Genomic DNA, 17,041 nt, shown 5'->3' on the forward strand with positions numbered 1-17,041 from the left:
CACAGGTAGATGATGGGGAGGTAATAAATAAATACCTTGTCATTGAATAGTGTAATTAATTTCATTCCATCTGTAAATGGTAAATATCTCCTGTCATTTGTTGTTAATTATTAACAAATAATAAAATTGCGTTGCACCTTCCCTCCTGACTGGTCATTGTGTCTGCAAAAGGGGAATTCAGGCTTGCCTCTCTGTCACGGTGTGTCCTATCTGAACACGGGGAAATCGTCCACCGAAGCAATCCGAACACAACTGAACCTGGTGCTAGTGGTGCAGTACTGTACAAACCAGTCAGTACATCACATAAATTTCTGGTGTCGACGAACAGGATACAGAGATTCCACACAAGCCTACCCTTAAAGATACAGTGGAAACCAAACAGTCATCTCCAAGCAGCAGCTCCCAGGAGGGGACCAGCCTTACTCCTATCACTATGCCTTACTACTTTGGGGCCCTATGGCTGCCATGTTATTCCGGTGAAATGGGAGATAAAGGAACAGGGAGTCTGAAAGGCTTCAAAGGAAAACTAAGGTCCATGTTCAGATTATACTCGCTGACTGAAGCACAGAAAGTGGAAGTCCTGATAGGACAATTAAAAGGGTCAGCTTAAAGAGAAGTCACCTCCTGGCCAAATCGTGAAAAGAACACAGTCGAACAGATATTCGAGCGGCTAACAACAACCTTTGAAAAGAAAACTATGTCAGAGCTGAAGATGCGGTTCTATGTCAGGACACAGCAACATGGAGAATCACTCCGTGACTATGCCCTTAGGGGGTCATTCAGACCCGCTCGCGAGCGGCAGGACGCTCGCAAGAGGGTCGATGTTCCCCACTGCGCATGTGCACGACAGAGGGAGTGCGCATGCGCGCATGCGCTCGTGCGAGACCCGGCGAGCGACGGGCTCACCATCGCTCCAGGTCTCGCACCAAAGGGGGCGTGCTGTCGATGTTGATTGACAGCACGCCCCCTTTGGTGGGCATGCCGGGGGCGTGGCTGCCAGATGGAGGCGTCCCATGGGAACGCCTACCATCTGAAGCCGGCCCCACTGACATCACTAGTGATGTCAGTGGGAGTGATTTTGGCTCTGATAGAGCCAAAATCACTCCAGGGCTTGCGGCAGCGAGACCCTACCGCAGGGTCTCCATCGCAAGCCCGATGGTCGCGATGGTCAAGACCATCATCATGGACGCTCGCTATAGCTGTGGGTGGTAACCCACAGCTATGCGAGCGTCCATGAGGACGCTCCAAAAAAAGGTAGGAGGGCCCTGATTCAGAGCGAACGCTCTGGTCAGAGTGTTCAGCTCTGAATCAGGCCCTTAGTCTTCAGGAGGCGTTGAAGGCCATTCAGCAAGTGGATGAAGATGAAGTGAGAGACGCTGATAAAACCTTAATTGATCAGTTTACGGAAGGCGTGAGGGGAGAACCCATGAGAATCCAATTGCGATTATTGCAGCGGCAAGACCCAGAAGCAACTTTCCTGGACTTTAAAGAGACAGCCATTCTGGTGGTAGGTGGAAATACCGGGTCAAGAAATGGGGAGCGGGACCCGCTAACAGCATCAGCGACCCAAAGCAGTCAGCAATTTAAAGTGGACCTGTTGGAATCCTTAAGTAAACAAGTTGCCGAACTTGCCAAGGAAATACAATCCTTAAAAGTCAAACAGCAGGAAGATTCGGTCGGATGGAAAGCCGAGATGAGGCCATACAGAGAAAACTGGAGAAACCCAGGACAAAGGCCCACGGATCAGTTCGACCAACAGGGGCGCCCTATCTGTCGGCAATGTCATCAAAGCGGACACCTGGAAAGTGAATGCTACTCACAGGCGTTAAACTCTGAAGTCCTGAGGCCGAGGACCAACCCTCAGGAAGAACAGAGACACTAGGTCCACTCTTGGCAGAAGAACAACCCAGAACTACGAATCCACGCAATAATATATCAACAAGTGCAAGAAGAATGCTGGGTCAGGTGGTGTGGTTTAACGTACAACGCGGATATGGTTTTATAAACCCAAATAACCTCACGTTGGATGTGTTTGTGCACTTCACGGCCATTAAGAAGAACAACCCCAGGAACTACCTGCGCAGTGTGGGAGATGGAGAGATGGTGGAGTTCGAGATTGCGATTGGAGAGAAAGGTGCTAAAGCCATAAATGTGACTGGTCCTGGAGGTGTTCCCGTACAAGGCAGCCGATATGCAGCTCGTCGCAACAGGCGTAATCCTAATAACAGAGTGCATCGTAAACGGAGGTCATACAGAAGAAACCACAATGTCCCAACTCTGTCACAAGAACATCCACCACAAGTCCCCAGTGTTCCCAATCCCAGTGAAAGGAAGGAAGTTAAGAAATTCAATAAAGGAGTAGGAACAGACATTGAGTGGTCAGGGATAGAAGACCTGGTGAACAACCTAGATACAGAACTGTCTGCACACAAAGAGATGGTACTTAACCCAGGAACAAGGCAGCACCATGGTACAGATCAACGGCTTCCCTGCCAAGAGCCAATGCATGAGAGTCAATTGAGGGTGAACAACAGCGATGCTGGGATGGCCTCATGCAAACAACCAGAGTTGCTGACCACAAATCAAGGAGAAGGTCCAGATCAGGTTGCTGACTCACTTGTTACAGAGAGGTCAAGTTTCCATGCAGACCCGACCATTAGCAATCGAATGGATATGCTACTGCTCACAGACTTTCCAGTAACTTGGAAGAGTGTCGACACTCAGGTCCCCAAGGAGGCAACTATTGAAACCGTGACAGGAGAAGAGAGACTCAGACGTTCCAAGAGAAGCACAAAAGGGGTCTTAACCTCTTAGATATAAATACCGAGGGCCTGATTCAGAGCCGGATGCTATTTGCGCTCGCTCGTTCGGAAAATGAGGGGCCGGCTATTTAAATTGAGCGCTCGCTCTTTGCGGTCTGTTGACACCTCTATGTCTGAGCAAGCGAGCGAAACATGCGCTCGCTAATTTGTAAAGACGCCCCCTGGCCGTTCGCATCATACGTCATCTCCGCTATTTATTAGATTAATCGAGTACATCGAAAGGAGTCTGAACTGCTCGCAGTACTTGTGGTTGGATTTTCCTACCGCAATCATGCGAACAGTTCAGGCTAAGAAACAACCAAGTGACGTGGTCGATGACGCTGCTTTGTTAATTATGCACACCCTTAAAACGCCCGTTTTGACCATTTGGCACACCTGCGTTTGGATCTCCACTCCCCGTTTTCACCCACAAACGCCTCATCCCGTCACTCAAATTAGCAGGTACTCGCTATTTTGCGAACACACGATTTCCGACCGCACTGACTGGTTGGCGCATGCGCATTATGACCCATATGCATGCGCAGATGTGCGAACATCGCTCGGAGCCAACGAGCGGCCGCTTACGAGCGGCTCTGAATCAGGCCCTGAATCTAGTATTACATGAATATAATTTGTTAAGTAAAAAAATGCATTGTTACTTTGCAAAACAAACATCCTTACTGGATGTAATAGTGTGTAAGACACAAATTGCTACTGAATATTGTTTAAAATTGTGAAGGTCAATACATGAGGACACGTATAATTTTAGGGGGGAAGTGTGTGATACCCCCATAGTTATGGGGTTACCCCTTAGTATATCAGGGAGACACTTAGGTGCTCTTTAGCCCCTGTCATTTTTTTTTTATTATATATACAAGAACCTATCCAACCTGCAGGTGCATAACCCTGCTGGCAGCTAATTATTTTGCATAGACTATTTGTTGTTACAGCTGGTGCACTACAAGAACTTATCCAACCTGCATGTGCATAACCCTGCTTGGAGCTAATTATTTTGCATAGACAATTTGCTGGTACAGCTGGTGCACTACAAGAACCTATCCAACCTGCAGGTGCATAACCCTGCTTGCAGCTAACTATTTTGCATAGACTATTTGTTGTTACAGCTGGTGCACTATAAGAACCTATCCAACCTGCATGTGCATAACCCTGCTTGGAGCTAATTGTTTGCATAGACTATTTGTTGTTACAGCTGGTGCACTACAAGAACCCTTCCAACCTGCAGGTGCATAACCCTGCTTGCAGCTAATTATTTTTCACAGACTATCTGTTGTTACAGCTGGTGCTACAATAACCTATCCAACCTGCAGGTGCATAACCCTGCTTGGAGCTAATTATTTAGCATAGACTATTTGTTGGTACAGCTGGTGCACTACAAGAACCTCTCCAACATGCAGTTGCATAACCCTGCTTGCAGCTAATTATTTTGAATAGACTATTTGTTGTTACAGCTGGTGCACTACAAGAACCTCTCCAATCTGCAGGTGCATATCCCTGCTTGGAGCTAATTATTTTGCATAGACTATTTGTTGTTACAGCTGGTGCACTACAAGAACCTCTCCAACCTGCAGGTGCATAACCCTGCTTGCAGCTAATTATTTTGCATAGACTATATTTTGTTAAAGCTGGTGCACTACAAGAACCTCTCCAACCTGCAGGTTCATAACCCTGCTTGCAGCTAATTATTTTGCATAGACTATTTGTTGTTGCAGCTGGTGCACTACAAGAAACTATCCAACCTGCAGGTGCATAGCCCTGCTTGCAGCTAATTATTTTGCATAGACTATTTGTTGTTACAGCTGGTGCACTACAAGAACCTCTCCAACCTGCAGGTGCATAACCCTGCTTGCAACTAATTATTTTGCATAGACTACTTGTTACAGCTGGTGCACTACAAGAACCTCTCCAACCTGCAGGTGCATAACCCTGCTTGCAGCTAATTATTTTGCATAGACTATTTGTTGTTACAGGTGGTGCACTACAAGAACCTATCCAACCTGCATGTGCATAACCTTGCTTGGAGCTAATTATTTTGCATAGACTATTTGTTGGTACAGCTGGTGCACTACAATAACCTCTCCAACCTGCAGGTGCATAGCCCTGCTTGCAGCTAATTATTTTGCATAGACTATTTTTTGTTACAGCTGGTGCACTACAAGAACATATCCAACCTGCAGGTGCATAACCCTGCTTGGAGCTAATTGTTTGCATAGATTATTTGTTGTTACAGCTAGTGCACTACAAGAACCTATCCAACCTGCATGTGCATAACCCTGCTTGGAGCTAATTATTTTGCATAGACTATTTGTTGGTACAACTGTTGCACTACTGATATAAGCCTAACCTGCATGTGTTTTCCCACATTTTTCTCAGCAAAAAGGGAGCATTAACACACTGTATTTCACAGCTATAGACTGCCGGAGCACCACTGATTCAAGCTAGACCAGCAGGTTTCATATTTAGGTCACTCATTTGTTTTTTTGGTAAAGTAAAATTCTGCAGGAATTGTGGTTCTTGTTGGTTTCACCCGGGGTCACAGGTAGATGATGGGGAGGTAATAAATAAATACCTTGTTGTTGAATAGTGTAATTAATTTCATTCCATCTGTAAATGGTAAATATCTCCTGTCATTTGTTGTTAATTATTAACAAATAATAAAATTGCGTTGCACCTTCCCTCCTGACTGGTCATTGTGTCTGCAAAAGGGGAATTCAGGCTTGCCTCTCTGTGTCCTATCTGAACAAGGGGAAATCGGCCACTGAAGCAATCCGAGCACACCTGAACCTGGTGCTAGTGGTGCAGCACTGTACAAAGCAGTCAGTACATCACAGATATATCAGGTGGTAGTGCACCAGATCGTGCAGCATGTATGGTCCGCCCGATATATTGTGCCGTCGCTGGGTACACACATTGTTTACTGTCTACCCAGTTTTAGGCACTAAGGGGAGGGTTAGGTTAAGAGAGGGGAGGGTTAGACACTAGGAGGAGGGTTAAGATTTAGATGTACACTCACCGCCGAAAGCACCGATGGATCTGTCAGAAGTCATCCTCACCTGACCGCCTGACCTGGAAGACACCACTGCGGCTTCTAGACCCGCCATAAGAGGTAAGTCACCACTAGACCAAAAGGAACATTTTGTTGACAATCTAATCAAGCTGACATTTCATCAGTTGACATGATGAATATCGACTTGGTCTATGTCGACATGCTAAGCATGACACATTACGACCATGATGACATTATGAATATCGACATGATGAATGACGACAAAATACACCACACCCCTTAAAATGATGTATATTAAAAAGTGACCACTGAGTGCATATGTATTTACTAAAGCTAATTTAAAAAAAATGCTTGATATGTAAAGTGTTTATGAATGCCAGCCATGTTGCATTTCCTGGCCTGAATAGTGTATAAATTCTGCTTAATTTTTAATAGAAACATACCTTACTGAATGTCTCTCTACACACCTCAGGCTCAGTAAAATACAATTTCTGCAAACCCTCCTATGTACAGTAAGTGTTCTGCTCGCACAAGCAGCAATTAAGGGGTAGGTTTTTAGAAGTTGATGTTGCCCATAGCAACCAATCTTAGCAACCAATCAAATTATATTATCTTCTAGAAGGTGCTAGATAAATGATAAGTAGAATCTGATTGGTTGCTATGGGCAACATCTCCACTTCTAAAAACCTGCACTTTAGTAAATATACCCCTAAATGTTATAAAGGACCTGATTTAGAGGTGGACGGAGTTGCAGTAGTGGCTGCAACTTTTGTGGAATTTCGAATTTATGCTAATGCCGCAGCTAATGGGATTCCTACTTAAAATGTCTACCGCTGTGGAGCTAATCTGGCGATGTATGCAAATAGTTCCACCATCGATCAGACATTGGCCGAACCATCGGACTTTAGAGCAACCCTATGATTGCTCAGAATGTCCAGCGGTCCATGGTTGCCGGTGTCATGCCCCCTACATGGACTAAAGGAAATGCACGGATCTCCATGCAATTTCATTCTGCTTCCCCCATTAGTAACCTTCGGGACGCATGAGCAGTGCATCTCGAATACATGTGCAGAATTAAAACATCGGGCGATGGCATCCTATTTTTTTATTCCGTCCTGCTCTGAAACAGGCCAAAGACCCTCAACTGCATGAATCCTTCTTGGCCATGAAATCATATTCAGGATATCAGCTACCATTAGCCATTCACATTAATTCATCTTTATAACTACAAACTTACATTTTGTCTGCAAGGACATAATATTCAAATTTAAAGCTGTGTTAATTCTAACATATTACCTAGGGTTACAAAGCCTTTAAGCATTACCAATTACTCTACAATTATCTGGATGAATCAAATGCCAGCATTTTATATAAACTCAAAATACAGAAATACAAAAAAAATGGGACAGACAACATTTGGAGCAGTTAGGCGATCTGCTGTAAATCTTTAGTACTCTTGGTTGTGTGCTCTGGAATAGCATGTGACCGTGCAGCCCATCCATAACAGCTGATGCTCAGTCCAGTAGAATAGCTGCTAACAGTCGCTGGCAGGCATGAAGACTTGCTTAGTGGCTTCCACATGGCTGATTCCACAACATACTGCCAGGAAGTCAATCTATATGATAATGAATAAGGATGCGGTACTGCATTCCTTTATTTAAAGAAAAAAACAAATACTGTTCATAAGTATTAAAAGTACATAGCTAGAAAAACTATGCCATAGTCAGCGCCTGCTGTATTGCAATAAAAAAACATTATAGGTGTTGAAAAAATATAAATAAATTAAAATGTATTAAAGTGTAAAGAATGAACTACACAACTGTACCTTCCTTACCTTGGTTGTAATAACACATCTGTTAATAGGAAAAATAATGCTTCAGCTTACCTTGTATTGCCATACAAAGGTGTCTAGGGCCATTTAAGAAATTAGCGGGCCACCACACAAACTTACAATACGTCAGAGGCAACAGCATTCAAAAGAGCTTGCCAAATTTTCTCAAGGGTTGCCTATTTATCAAAGTAGTTATGTGTTTTAAAACATACGGAAGCAGCTGTTTCTGCATAGTTAAGGCTGATTTAAGCATCACGGCTATCTAAGAGATGATATTGCAGGAGAGATTGGAGATATCTCCTATGCTCTAAACAACAAGAGCTCTTCCCGATGCACATTGTATTTGTTGTGCATGAAATGGTCAGGTCCCGGAAGTAAACAGAAAGCAATAGCGGAGCCCATGTCCTGGTCCACCCCTTCATAATAGACACAAAAAACAATACAAATCATTGCAATATTCAGTAATAAAGAATGTTACTTTTCTTCCTGAGCACATGTTATTAAACAGGCCACAAAATATTTTTTTCAGTATGTCTGCTGCTAGGATTTACACTAGGACAGATGGTTCCCAAACTTTTCTGAATCACGGCGCCCTAGAGTATCAGCATTATTTTCACGGCACACCTAGGCCAAGAGTTTGCTATTGAGAAAATCAGAAAAAAACTATTAAATACATTTTGCTTACCTGTTATCCTTAGGTTCAGTTATGTGGTGGTGGACAGTCAAGCCTGCGCATCTGTATAAAGGATCAACACACATAGATAATGGCGAAGCCGATGTGGCTGTGAGTGCACAGATCGCATTATGCCAACCAGTGCACAGCTTCCAGCTGGTGGCCGCAGCCCTCTCTATTGGATGTCACGGGCACAGCCACTTCAGAAGGGGAAAGTATCTGCAGTCAATGACTTAGGGGCCTGTTTATTAAAGATCACATTTTGCAATGCGATCAGGGCATGCAGTACCGCCAATAATCGCATTGCAAAATGCGATCATAGCGGCCGAATGTATGATCCGGTACATGTGGGGTGACGGGTTCCGAAAGGAGCCCGTTCCTGCGATGTGGCCTAGAGGCTGCTGCGCATGCGTAGTCCCGCGGACTGCACATGAGCGGCGCCCATTGCCGGCGGAGGGATCTGGGAGATCTCGCACATGCGTACTGGGCCACCATCGACCCGGTTGTGAGCGCTCAGCGCTTGCGACCGGGTCTGAATCAGGCCCCATGATCACACAGGTTCTCTGACTAGAACTGCGGCTGCACTGTGGGAGCAGAGGCAGAAGACAGAGTCGAGGTTCACGGCCCGCAGCACTGCTGAAAGGTGGTGATGATTGTTCATCATCACCCTTTATTTAAACTATCACCCGGTTGCAGCTACCATCTGGCCGGTGCAGGGGAGATGCTGAAACACTTTGTGGCGCAGGGAGGGATTGTGAAGCCTTCCACTGCGCCACCATTTTTATTTGATACCAAGCCTGGACAAGCGGCCAGGGGGTGTTTGTGGTGACAGCTCCAGGGTGCTAGTGGGCGGGGCTTCAAGCGGCTGATTAGGATGCTGCTAAAGACAGGAAAATATTTTCATTGGGGGCCTATTTTCATTGGGGGCCTGGAGCATTCTCCCCATTGTTAATCCAGCCCTGATTGTCCTCTCTGTTGTCTAGTATATGTGCATAGCTCCTTTGATTTCCAGTATATAAAGCATAGCATCCTTTGATGTCCAGTATATAGTGCATAGGGGTGTAGTAGGTATTACCGGCGGCCGCATGGCCGGCGGTTCAAATCCCAACAGCGGAAGCGCGGCAGAGGTGAAGATCCCGAACGCTAAATAAGGTAAAGTATCGCTAACCTAACTCCCTACCCTAACCCTCCCTTAGGGGGTGCCTAACCCTAACCTCCTCCCCAAGTGCCTGACCCTAACCCCCCTCTAAGTGCCTAACCCTAACCCCCCTTCCCCTAGCCTAAACCTAAGTCTCCCGGGGGTGGGGGTGCCTAACCCTAATTCCCCCCGGGAGCCCTAAAACCTAAGCCCCCCCACGCAGCTGCCCGCGCCCGGCTTACCTTTGTTCGGTATGCCGGGCGTCGGTCTTCCGGCATAGGTCTAATGACAGGCATCGGGTTTTCGACGCCTGTCTTTAGTACCTTCCCGGGATCTGACAGTCGGGAAGCCGGCGGTCGGGATTTAGACCGGCGGCTTCCTGACTACATCCCGTGCATAGGTCCTTTTGATATCCAGTATATAGTGCATAGCCCGCTGTGATGTACAGTATATAGCAGTGGTTCCCAAACTTTTTAGAATCACGGCACCCTAGACTATCAGCATTTTTTCCACGGCACCCCTGGGTCAAAATTTTTAGAATTGAGAAATTCAGCTAAAATTAAATGACGGATATTGTGCTTAGTAGCTGTCACCGTTCGGTTCAGTGATGTGGTGGCTGACAGGGTTGCGCTTCTTTTTTTGGATTGGCAGCCATTAGCACTGGTGTTGCCTATCACACTGACTAAAAATAATTTTATTTGGTGCTGGACCACCAACCTGTGACACCCCTGCAAGTGCCCTGAGGCACCCCAGGATGCCACAGCACACTGTTTGGGAACCACTGGTATACAGCCATAGTCCCTGCTGATGTCCAGTACACACCAATGCCAATGACCAATATACAATACATCACCCACTCTGATGACCAATTTACAGCTGATATCCCCCTTTAATGTCCAGAAGATAATGCATAACTCATTCTGATACACTGTATACAATTCATTGTACCTCTGATCCTCTGAGACTCCTCTTATGTGAAGTATAAAATGCATAGCCTCCTCTGATGTCTATTATCCACAGACTTACTGACTGCTTATCCCAATGGGGCGATTAAAAAAATTACTCAGTCACAATGCGCCCATCCGTTATGACACATTTCGGCCAGTAACATCATTAATTGTCCCTCGCAACATATAGAGATGCGCAAGAAAAATAGCAATATTAAGCTATCCTGATAGGCATGAATTGTAACCATAGTGATGTTTGGCGGCATATTGTCTGCAATTGAACTGTCCCTAATGAATGCATTTTCAAAATGAAGTTCTTCCAAAAAACGAAAAAAAAAAAATATATATTGTCTGGGGTTTAACCAGGGCCGGTTCTACCATTACACATGGTACGCAGCTAGTAGGGCGCCACATAGTGGAGGGCACCTCAGCTGCGACCATGCGGGCCGCGGGCAGACTGTGGGCCTGATACAGACCCGCTCGATGTTAGGCTACTGCGCATGCGCACGCCGGCTCTGACATGCGCGAGACCCGGCTAGCGACGGGCGCTCCGTCGCTCCAGGTCTTGTACCAAAAGGGGGCTGCTGTCGATTTTGATCGACAGCTCGCACCATTTTGGAGGCGTGGCGTGGGGGTGGCTTCACCAACGGAGGCGTTTCCATGCGAACGCCTGTCGTTTGTGGGTGGCCCCACTGACATCACCAGTGATGTCAGTGGGGGAGCTTCCGGCTCTATTAGAGCCAGAAGCTCTCTGGGGCTTGCGGCCACGAGACCCTACCACAAGGGTCTCATCGCAAGCCCGATGGTCGTGATGGTCTTGACCATCGCGACCATCATCCTGGCCGCTCGCAATAGCTGTGGGTGGTGACCCAGGAGGCCGCTCCAAAATAAATTAAAAAAACGCCATGATTCAGAGCGAGCACTCTTTCAGAGCGTCCGGCTCTGAATCAGGGCCTGTGTCTCTGTGACACAGCTGCACTGCGCGTGTAGCGCTGACCGGACGGAGTTCGGTCAGCATTACACAGTGACAAACAAACAGCCGCCAGCGCCGGCAGCTGTGTGTTTGTTTTGCTTAGCAGACAATGAGTCAGTCAGACTCTCATTGGCTACTGCGCCCACTGCCGGAGCCGGGCTGGAGCTTTCCAGCTCCCGCAGTGGGTAATGGGAGAGACGTCATGACGTCTCTCCCATAATGCAGAGCGGCCTGGCCCGGGAGGACGGACTGAGGAGCGGATGTCGGCGGCCGATGCGGGGATTCAGGTGTTTTTATTTTTATTACATGTGTGTCTACTCGGGGGGGATTACTACTGGGCACTACATAGGGGGGGAACCTCCACTGGGGGCACAACAAAGGGGGGACTACTAAAAGGGGGTGGCTTCTGCTTGGGCACTGCATAGGGGGGAAAACCTCCACTGGGGGCACAAGGGGGTGGACTACTACAAGGGGGTGGCTACTACTGGGGCATTGCATGGGGGGGAGCCTCCACTGGGGGCACAACAAGGGAGGGGACTACTACTAGGGGCACTACAAGGGGGGGAGTACCACTGGGGGCACTGCATCGAGGGACCACTACTGGGGGCACTATATATAGGGCAATACTGGGGGTACTGCATAGGGGGTAACTACAACTGGGGCCACTGTTTAAAGTGCACTGCATAAGGGGTACCACTATTGGGGGCACTGCATGGGGGGGACTACTACTGGGGGCACTATATAAGGGGCACTGCATAGGGGGGGTACTACTGGGGGCACTATATAAGGGGCTTACTACTGGGGGCACAAAGGGCACTGCACAGGGGGACCACTACTGGGGGCACTGCATAGGGGGTACCACTACTGGGGGCACTGCATAGGAAGGCTACTATTGGGGGCACTATATAAGGGGCTTACTACTGGGGGCACAAGGGGCACTGCACAGGGGGGACCACTACTGGGGCACTGTAAAAGGGGCACTGCATAGGGGGGCACCAAAAAATATACTTGCTTACCAAAAAATGTGGGCTAGTGCTGACCCTGGGTGTAACTGCATTCCAGCTCCTAAAGATATATTGACCATTCGTAGGTGGGGTATGTGATAGTCTTTGCAGAAATATGTCAACACGCAGTGAGTAAACAGTTGTCCTGGCATTCAATGAAAGACCATACTTATATATAGCCAGAATTTAACTGGCCCGCAGGGGTACAGGGAAAATCCCCGGAGGGCCACACTGCTTGAGGGACCCACCCCCTCCTCTAGGTGTCATGTTCCAGACTGTGTACAGAATTGTACATTGTTTCTCTATTGCAGGTTTAGTCATCTTGTGGTGCAGGACCACTGATAAACATAATTTCTTGGTTTGCTTCTATAGAAACTACACCAAGATTTGCCTAATGGTTAGCCAAGCAACTGTGGTGGCCGGCCACGCCTCCTCTAGTGGATGACCACACCCTTTAAGCATGGGCCCCTATTACTGAATTCACCCGGTGGGCACTTTATGCCTCAGTCCGACACTGAATACAGCACAGTTCATTCTCTTACAAAACTTATATCATTCCAGTGGGTTTAGGGCCGTGGTTATTTCCAGTTTACTGATAATACATGAGAATGTAATAACAAGGAACTTTACTTCTAAATGGGCTGGTTGTAATTAATTATTATTTAGAAAATAATGAATAGTTTTATTGTTCTATATAAGTCCATCAGCCGCAAAATCCACCAACAGTTGCAATATAAAATATTTTTAACATTTTGACATCCATTTCAAACTAGTGAGAAATAGTTACCTAATAAAACGTCACAGTGATTTAAAGATTAGTCGTCCCTGAGGCTGTATGAATGCAAGTTATTCAATAATTGCCTATGATTAACCAGCTATGCAGCATTACACAGCTCATCTCATGTTTAAACTTTTCATTGCTGAATACGTGTACATTTCTTCTTCTGAGTGTTTAATGTCAGAGAAAACAAATTCTCTTCTGGAACTGCTAAAAATAATATATTAGAAACAAACCAAAAGCACATGCAAATGTATGTAAATTAATGTAATCTCTGTGAACTGCTTTCTGTAAATACAATAACAGTTAAAAAAAAATGTTCTTTATTTCCATCACTCAAACTGAGAAACGAGTATTTATATCCTTAACAGCAGATGGAACGCTCACTTGGTGGAAAAACAGTCCCTGCAGTTAGCCACTAGTCAGCCACTAGGGGGATTCTACTGTACTTCTAAAAGATGACCAATTTTTTATCAATGATCTTCAGTTGGCAATAAGTGAATTGTAAGCAACTGCTATTCTATACTTGAAAAACATAATTTAATTTATCTAATTCTCTGAACCACTAGGGGTTAACAGTGCAGAAGCATTGTTACATCAACAAACACATTCATGTTTGTAGCCAATATTTTTCATTATTATATACATCGTTGGTCACGGCCAATGGTGACATAAATATTAAGCCGTCGATGTCTCCTTCCTAGTTTTATTCCAGAATAGTCAAAGGTGCAAATTCAATTAGCCGCGAGGTTCCATTAGTACGAAACACACAAAGGGATCGATCCAATTAGGTGTGATGTACTCGCGTGTGCGAGTCATCGCGACAATGGCCGTGCTTGACGGCCGCCTGGATTCAGTGGCAAGTCGGGCTGCGAAAGGTGCGATGTGCCAGCGTTTTAACGCCGTTGCAATGGCACATCGCACCTAATTGGGTCGAGCCCTTATACTACATGCATTATTAGGGCAGGAAAACCCTGTTTGTTTTTCCTCATGTACCATAGAGGTGAAAGCAAAAATATTTGTGAGGTTCTCCTAATGTAATAACTGGAAATGTGTGCGGCTAATTGAATCTGCCCCAAAGTGTATTTTGAGTGTTCCAACCCTTGCTCAGGTAACTTTGCCTCTTTAGGAATACAACTACTCCTATTGGAAAGATTTGCAGCCACAGGAAGTTCTGCAATAAACCTGAACTAATCATCATACAGATGTGTCCTTTTTTACTGTGGCTTCCTCCTCTCAGCGCACCAGGGCCCTCATTCAGAGCCGTACGCTCTGAGCAGAGCGCACGCTCTGAATGAGGGCCGCCCTCCATAAAAATGGAGCGTCCTCCTGGACGCTCGTATAGCTGTGGGTCACCACCCACAGCCTATACGAGCGTGCAGTTTGATGGCCGCGATGGTTGTGACCATCGCGACCATCGAAACTGCGAGCCGGAGCCTGCGGTTGAGGTTTTCAACCGCAAGCCCCGGAGTGATTTTGGCTCTATCAGAGCCAAAATCACTCCCATTGACATCACTAGTGATGTCAGTGGGCCGGCTTCTGACGGGAGGCGTTCCCGTGGGAACGCCCCCGGCAGGGAGGCACGCCCACCAAAGGGGGCGTGCTATCAATCAACATCGACAGCACGCCCCCTTTGATCAGACACAACGAGCGAAGGAAAGTCCTTCGCTCGTCGCGCCTGGCGCATGCGCACGACGGAGCTCCCGCCGTCGTGCGCAAGCGCAGAGCACAACATCGACCCACTTGCGAGCGGACAGCCGCTTGCGAGTGGGTCTGAATCAGGGCCCAGGTCTCGTACACCTTTTTTTGCTTAAAATGTTCATCTTATTCACATAAATAAAACTGGGAGCAACAGAACTGTATTGCTAGCGTACACTGATCAGTGGTTTGTGCAAGATTTGTACATCTGTGTCCTACTGAGTCTGAAGTTCTGTTGTGCTTCATCTGCGACTTTGTACAAGTGTAAAACCAATTCACGGGCTGATAAAGTCCCAGTTAACGTCTTACGTACACTGGGGGAGATGTACGAAGCCCAGAAACGGTATCAGCGCACGTTATGTGCGCTGGTACCGCTTCTCCCCGATGTATGATCGGGGGTCTGGGCGGTAAAGATAGCAGCGCCGACGGCAGGGCCATGTACGAACGGTCATAACACATGACCGTTCGGCCGGCTGATGCGCTGCTGTCTCTAGCGGGTAGCGCCGGAGGGGGGGATTAACGCTCCCCCTCTCCGGCCGATGAGATGTTTATACATCTCATCGGTAGTGCTTCCTGCTTCGCCTCGGTAAAGAGGTCGAAGCGGGAAGCGTTATAGCGGCACTTTAGGTGCCGCTATAATACATCTACCCCACTGTGAGCAGCTTTTCGCTCTGCTTGTGATGATACTAAGACGCAATCATTAAAGATACAGGACACTACTCCACTCAGACCACCCGGGCGTCTTTCGCCATATGGTGTAGAGACACCCATAAGGTATACATTGTCACCCGTGTTTTGTTTGAAACAAACTTTGTTCTGAAGTTTGTTTCAAACAAATTGCGTTGGATGATCCTACATCCCTTGCGAATACCCTTACCTATGAAGAATCTCCACCACTCTGAGCTCATGCCATTCTGAGTACAGACATTTCTTCCATAAGGAATTGGGTGACTTTTCCATTCCATATTGTTATGCTAATTGACCAGTTTAATAGCGTACATGTTTTTAATCTGATTTTTTCAAATATAAAATTAAGAGTTACTGCACTACGAGACTCTATTGTTAGGTACTGGCCTATATTCCAGATTCTGATAACATGTTGTGAAAAAAGTCCTGAAAGAGGATCACAAAATGAATGTCGTTGGTTCTAATTTTTATGGAAGTGTGCACAATACTTACATTTTATATGCCAAGTTTGGTGTTTTACTTGCTACACTACAAGCACCTTCCTGTTTTGTTAAACCACTGACAGGTGAAGTGAATAACATTATATTGTTACAAAAACACATGTAAAAGGGGTGGGCTATATTAGGCCATAAGTGAACATTCAGTTCTTGAAGTTGATGTGTTGGAAGCAGGAAAAATGGACAAGCGTAAGGATCTGAGTGACTTTGACAAGGGCCAATTGTGATTGCTGGTCCGTCAATAGCATCTCCAAAACGGCAGATCTTGTGGGTGTTCACGGAATGCAGTGGCTAGTACTTACCAAAAGTGGTCCAAGGAAGGACAACTGGTGGACCACCAACAGGGTCATAGGTGCCCAAGGTTCATTTATGCACTTGGGGAGCTAAGGCTAGCCATTCTGGTCCAATCCCAGATTAGTGCTAATGTACCACAAATTGCTGAAAAAGTTAATGCTGACTATGATAGAAAGGTGTCAGAGTACAGTGTATTGCAGCTTGTTGCGTAGCCGCAGACTGGTCGGAGTGCCCATGTTTAACACTTTCAAATGCAGAAAGTGCCTACAATGGGCACGTGAGCGTCAGAACTGGTCCACAGAGCAATGAAAGAAGGTGGCCTGGTCTGATGAAATGTGTTTTCTTTTACATCATGTGGTCAGCCAGGTGCATGTGCATCGTTTATCTTGGGAAGACATGACACCACCAGGGTGCACTATGTGAAGGCAGTGTGATGCTCTGGGCAATGTTCTGTTGGGAAACCTTGGGTCCTGGCAATCATGCAGATGTTACTTTGACACGTACCACCAAGTCCCTAATCATAGTTGCAGACCATGTACACCTCTTAATGGCAACAGTATTCCCTGATGGATTGGCCTCTTTCAGCAGTATAATGCACACTGCCACACTGCAAATAATGTTCAGAAATGGTTTGAGGAACAATACATAGAGTTCAAGGTGGTGACTTGGCTCCAAATTCCCCAGATCTCAATCTG

Source organism: Taudactylus pleione, unplaced genomic scaffold, assembly GCF_031769625.1.
Source record: "Taudactylus pleione unplaced genomic scaffold, aTauple2 ptg000095l, whole genome shotgun sequence".
Classification (NCBI taxonomy): Eukaryota; Metazoa; Chordata; class Amphibia; order Anura; family Myobatrachidae; genus Taudactylus; species Taudactylus pleione.